The sequence below is a fragment of the Clarias gariepinus genome, chromosome 24 (assembly GCF_024256425.1).
Source record: "Clarias gariepinus isolate MV-2021 ecotype Netherlands chromosome 24, CGAR_prim_01v2, whole genome shotgun sequence".
Lineage (NCBI taxonomy): Eukaryota > Metazoa > Chordata > Actinopteri > Siluriformes > Clariidae > Clarias > Clarias gariepinus.
Genome location: NC_071123.1, coordinates 13744740 through 13751888, shown reverse-complemented (window position 1 = coordinate 13751888; position 7149 = coordinate 13744740).

Sequence of the window (7149 nt, the reverse complement as noted above, 5' to 3'; positions counted from 1 at the left end):
GCGTCAATATAGTAGACTCTTTGGTACCGCCCCTTGACAGCTCAGCCAATCAGAATACTTCCTAGACAGAAACAGGAAAAGGTGAAAGATGTGGTCAACGGCGCCGCCATCTTAGCGAGGGCAAGTTGAGCTTGGTGACCCTAACAGGCAATAACATTTTTTTTACATTTACTATAGCCTGTTTCTTTTTACCTTGTGAAATATGTATAATTTAATAAATAATAATGTTTTTATTATATTTTTTAGATTCAGTAGACACACATAATGCAATATTATGCTGCATCTACTGTACTTTTATACTTTAATACTAGGGCAGCAGCTTTGGGCTCTTTGCCTGTTGGGCCACATGTGTGGCTGTGGTGCTATGGGTGTTCTGGTGCTTTTCTATAGTAGTTACCATTGACTTTTCTGCACTTTTCTGGTCGGGGATGACGGACTGGCCTTTGGATGGACCGGCCTTTTCTGGCAGTCCAAAGAAAATAATTTAATAATCTGTTAAATTTTTTTCCCCTATTGTTTTAAAATGCAAAGCTGTGTTTGCTTGTCTTAATACATATCTTTTTTACTTTACATATTACATAATACTGAATTTAACATAAAAAATGCATATATTGTAAATGACTTGAATACATTACCAATAGTTACAATCAAACTGAACATAATGTGAAACTGAGTATAATCTCTCTCTCTCTCTCTCTCTCTCTCTCTCTCTCTCTCTCACTCACACACACACACACTCACTCACTCACACACACACACACACACACACACACACACACACACACACACACAATAATAAATATTGCTTAACAATACATTAAAAACTACTTGTTAATGATTATAACTATATGTGGCAATTAAAAATGACAACAATGTAATAATTGAGTAGCGAAGCAGTGTGATAGCAGAAGGACCAGTGTGGAAGAAGGTACTCGAACCTAAAGCTCCCAATCCATGTTTCATGCCCCTGTAGAGAGGAGTTAGAAAGCCATGTGGCTCTGGAGACAAAGGATTTTCTGAGTCTGTCAGCAGATCTGTGACAGACGGCTTCCACTGAACAAATTCTTTTGCTTGGCAAAAAAAAAATGTGCAGTGGGATGTTGAAGTTGGCCACAGGGGGTAGCAATTTGTTTGATGTCTTCCTTATCAGTACTGACTCAAGTGTGTCCAGTGCCAAGCCAATCTCCAAGCCAGCTCTCCTAAGAAACTTGTCCAGTCACAAGGGATCCCTGCTTTTGAGGTTACCTCCCTAGCACCTGTTAAGATTTTTTCATTCATTCATTCATCTTCTATATGACTTATCCTGTTTACAGGGTCATAGGGCCTGGAGCTTATCCTAACTCCATGCACACAGAGACGGGAATCAAACCTGGATCCTGGAGGTGCAAGATGACAGTGCTAACCACTAAGCCAGAAAACTTTACAGAAATTATAAATACTTGTGTTAACAGTACACAGTCACCTTCAACAGTGAATCACTTTGCTAAATGAAAGTCCACCATGTGCTCATTAAATGTTAACTTTTATGTTTAAGGTCCACCCTGTCATGATATGTGTAACAAATTTAGGGTTGATTTTTTTTATTCACAGACTTTTCCCAATAACTATAATATAAATTGTTGAGAAGGAGACAATATATATTTTTAAAAATGTACCTTTTATAATCACTATGATCTTAACTAAAAACTAAAATCTATTTACTCTACTTGTTGTTGCTTATAGCATGTTGACCTCATTTAGTTTATTTATAAAAAAAATTAAAAAGTGCTGGAGTGTCAGCAACCTGCATTTATACAGCCTAAGGTCTACTTATAAAGTTAATTTGAACTTGTAACTTATGAACTTATGAAATGGTGGATTAGGGCAAATCATTTAAACAAAGATTACATTGTGTGTGCAACAATAACCACAAACTCCATGAAAAAAAATCCAAATTACACGATTGGATGCTCACGTCACTTAATTTACTGTATATATCTACAAAACGTTAGGGCTCTTATAACAGAGAAATAATTTCCCAAACTGTATTTTTACAAACACATGCTACTAAGAATGATTCATGAATAAACTGGTTTGCATTCAGCTTGATAGAAATGGGCAAGTGCATAACATGTAAAGCATGTACAGTACTGAACAAATCAGATTAAGTGTCTGGCCAACCTTATCCATTTTTCTTACATAGGCAGCATCTCCACCTCTTTATTGTTACAATGTGTTCTGTATCGCTTTGATTACAAATGAAGGTGTGATCAGCTGCTGCCTTCGCAATGCCGACTGGTGTACAGTAGACTTCTCAGACTCTCAGAAGACTCTCTTTTGTGAAAACTTGAGGTGAGGCTTCCTCTGGGCTGGGAATAGTCATGTGACTCATAACTGTTAAAACATTTTTCTGCTTTACTCAGACAGCGAAAAAAAAACCAAACCAGTTCTACTAAACAGTCAGAGTTCTTGTGGATTTATCTTTAGAAAATTAAGTTTAAACATAATTAAGTTCAAAGCTTGTAAAATTAAGGAAAGGATATTTATTTTTGATGACTCAGCATGCTAGTCTTCTGTTCAAAATAAATGCTCTGTAGAATACACACATATGTTCCACTTGTGGATACAGGTTTTGCTCCATAGTACAAAATTAGTCTGTGTGCCTTTGCCTATGTATCACTTTGTACACGTTATTCAAGGTTGAAATTTATTCCAATTGTTTTAGCAACTGAGGGCTGTTCAAGGCTGGAATGTGGCTACCTCAGACTAATCAAAAACATTATTCTCTTCTTTCATCTTCATCAATCAGTATCTGTGTTCTTGATGCACACTGATACAGTACACTGCCCTGCCAAAAAAAGACACCACCCGGATTTACCTAGACAAACAAGTTAGAGTGGATAATTACTGCAGTGATTAATATGGCTCAACTGGCAACAAGTTATTTAACTCTAACTGATGCAGTGAGTAGCTTTTTATTTCCTAAACATCCTTAAATAAAGTAAGTCCCCTACAAACGAACAAATTCCATTAAGAAAGCTCGTTCGTATGTCCAATTTGTTTGTTAGTCCAACAAACATTGTCTAGGTACTAGGATACTAACACAATTTGCTATACACAATATATTACAGTACATTATTCTTTAGAATTTTGCTGATGGTTGAATGATTCATGTTAAAAGAACAAGCAATCTCTGCCATCTTTTTACCTAGCTCCATTTTCTTAATTATTTTTCTTTTGTCTTTACTGTATTGCATTATTGCCAGGACATCCTGGGCTTGTACTGCACATGCAGAAAATGCTACGCACATGCTACATGCACGTGACAATGTATGCACTAACAAGCACGAACAAGGACTGGGGTTGGGAGTGAACAGCTGTGTATCCTTAAGAAAACCACTTAATATTGATACTAATTAAATTTATATATATATATATATATATATATATATATATATATATATATAGTAGGGAGCATGAAGAATGGACTTTAAAGCGCTGAAAAAATGGTGATATGGTCTGATGAGTATAGATTTACCCAGAGTAATAGCTGCATCAGGGTTAGAACAGATGAAGTGATGCAACCATCATGCCTGGTGCCTACCGTACAAGCCTGTGTACAATATTAGGATCTGGGATTGCTATGGCTGTTTACTTGAATATACTGAATGACCAGTTTTTTCCATCAATGGATTATTTTTTTCTTTCCTGATGGCACGAATAAATTCAAAGATAACAATGCCAGGATCTATCTGGATCAAATTGTGCAAGAGTGGTTTAGGGAGCATGAGGCAGAATTTTCACACATGGATTGGTCACCACAGAGTCCTGACTCTGTTGTTGCCTCGGGATGTGCTACAGAAGATTTCACACAGAGGTCTAACACTTCAAACATCAATACAATATCTTATTTAAAATTATTTAAGACTCAGAATATGAATAATATAGTGTGTGACCTTTTTTTTTTAGCTGGGCAGTTTATTATCTTCCATTAACAATTTAGATACCTAACAGTGGTGACCTTGTGTTGCTGCACCATCAGCTTCGTGCATCAGCTTCGAGGTCAATCAAATGGTTGAATAAGACTTATAGAAGTATTAGTTTTTACAAAAGCTTGGTAGAAAAAGCAACACAGTAATCCAAGAGGAGGTGCAGCAAACCTGGCTAATTGGCTAATATCATCAGCTGAGCTCACAAGCCTGACACAAACGCATAAAATAATCACATGACTCTCTTACAGGGAGACATTCTTTACATAATCTAAGACAAGAGTATGCGTATTTTACTACTATTACTACTACTACTAATAATAATAATAACAAAACATCCATTATCTAAACTAATTATTCTGTTTAGGGGTCACAGGGGCCCAGAAACCTTAATGCACAATATAGGGTACACCTACACATTCATCACAAGGCACAAGCATACACACACTTACACACTGGCCAATCTGGAAATGCCAGTCAGTTTATGCTGCAAATTTCTAATCAGTATAAGAAAACTGGATTACTTGGAGGAAACCCACCAACCAGAGGACATGCAAACTAAACATGCAGACCACAGGTGAGATGCAAACCACTAACCCTGGAGGTGTGAGTGCTAACCACTAAGTCATCATGCTGCCTAATAATAATAATAATAATAATAAATAAATAATGTATTACGACAATAAGGTGAAAAAGTCTGTGTAGTTTTTCAAAATGAGGTGATAATACTTGTTTTTACTAATGTAGTACTGTGTTTTTCACATATGTGTGGAAATTTGTAAAAAAAACACATAGGATGGTCTAGCAATCTGAAAACATGTTGTGACTTTATGTACAGCTTCTATAGCTTGTAATCAACTTTTTAAAGTTTTTTTTTATGTCTCACATAAGTGACCTGGAACTCACATATCAGCCAAACATTGCCAGAGTTTCTTTCTGAAGCACTTTATTGGCTCTCATCTTCAGCTCAGTCAGTTTGAGAGAAATGTTTTTTTGTTGTTTGTTAAACCTTACATTGACCTATGAATCATTCAGGCATAAAAAACTTCTTAAAAGTAAAAAAAAAAAGTTATAAAAAAAATTTTTTACTTAAGGCATTAACCAATAAGAAACAGGTACAGATGCTGATGACAGATGATCAGGCTGATGATTAGTAAACTGGTGATGCTGAATACTGAGAGGTTGGAATGGAGGAGAGGGGAACTGAGGTTGCTGCTGAGGGTCTTACATAAACAACCATTTTTTTATTTTATTTTATCTTTAGGCATTTCATAGCCTGTCACAGTAAAACGTTTGTTCTCATTTCTTTCATTTAATTTTCTTAATTTACTTTAATATGAAGAAATGAGGGGTGCACAGTACTGTACCTACGAAAACTCCTAACTGCACCAAACATACTTTTACTTTTAGTGAGTCACACAGGCAGTGTTTAAGTAAGATAATACTGAATATTGAGAAATAATTTGTTTCAATTGCTATAGATTTTGCACATTATCCAGCTGAGGGCGCTGTTACACTTTAAATGAAATATGTTAACACATCTGCAGAAGGCCAATGTCTGGCTGCAGGTTTTCATTACAGCTAAGCAGATGTTCAGCTAATGCTCATCAGTGACTAAGACATCAGTTAATTAAGCAGTGCTTTACCTGGTTGCATAGCGCGTCCAACACTGAAATACAATTCAGGCTCTGTGTAAATAAGGCTGTAGTCAACAGATATGTTTATATAAGAAAAGCATACCCCTGTCAGGGAAACAGGTAACATAAAGTTCCTGTATATTATAATTTACATTTACGAAGAGTAGCCTCAGTCTCAAAGCCTTATAAAAGAGAACCCAAATCAACTTAATGCTAACCATTAAGTTTACAGAGAGTACATTAATCTGTTTTTCTTTGTATATTATGTATCTCATTAGTCTTTAACTATACTAGACTTAATTTCCTTTGAATTTAAACATGCATATGTAATTAGTAAATTATTCTTAATTAATTACTAGAGGAACAGCATTCTATTAATATGCAGGGTGCCAATGTTTTTAATTCAGTCAATGTAAAGAGTAGTGTGCCCTAAAGATTGCCGATTATTTGGAATCCCAATGCCTCTTCAGTCTCATGGGGCCATGTTGCAGTTCCCTAAACAGTAAAATTAAAAAAGGGAACCAAAAGAGTGTTACCCCACATGATTTAGAAACGCATAGTAAAGATAGGAGAAAGATAGGATTACTGAACTTAATGACTAAAGATACTAGTTTATTACATATTATTGCTAGCACATAAGAAAACACAAACACACATACAGTGAGAAAGTGAGAGAGCAAAAGAGAGAGAGAGAGAGAGAGAGAGAGAGAGAGAAACTGTTGCATTTCTGCTTTTTCTGTGTTCTGTAAAGCTCAGGTGGTCTGCTGTCATGTCTGTCATGCTGAACAAAAAAGCAAACTGATAAAGGTGTCAAAATGAAATGAAAAAAATGAAAAACATTCTTGCCTTTTTTTTCTTGACAGAGAAAAGTGGCTTAGGCCTGCTAGTCAGTTTATATCAAACAGCCATTTTATAACAAGTGCTAATAGTTTTTAAGAACTGCTTGTGTACACAAAAATTTTCTCTAATTTTCTCTGCCTGTTTATCAGTGAATACCTCATTCCCCTCGTGGGGGAAGATTTTCTTGCATTATTTAAAGCTTTTTTCCCTTCCACGTTTTGACACATTGAATTCTCCTGAAATTACTAAATCTTCAATGGTTAAGCTGTTTAATACAAAAATAATAACGAATAATGTGCTTCTCCTTGTTATATACCACCAGTCAACCATAACATGAACAGCATGGACTACCGACTATATACTGTACCTGCGCACAGGTCCAAGAGGGCAAGGCCACCAACCTGGCTTCCACACTCCCCTCAAAATTATTCATGCCCAAGGCTCACTCTTCAATTGATTTACTCACCTTGATATGACAGTAGACTTGTACCTAAGAAGGGCTGCTCTAATCCTGAAGATTAAATCATGCTTAGATTAGATCATGCAAATCATGCTTATACTGAGGCTTCTTTCAACACACTTACAGCTTGACTTTATAGCATACACTTGTCCATTCATTTCCCATCCATGCATATCTTGTGTAGGGCACAAGGCGTTGAACACCCTAGATGGAGTGGCAACCCATCTCTGGGTGCACACACACA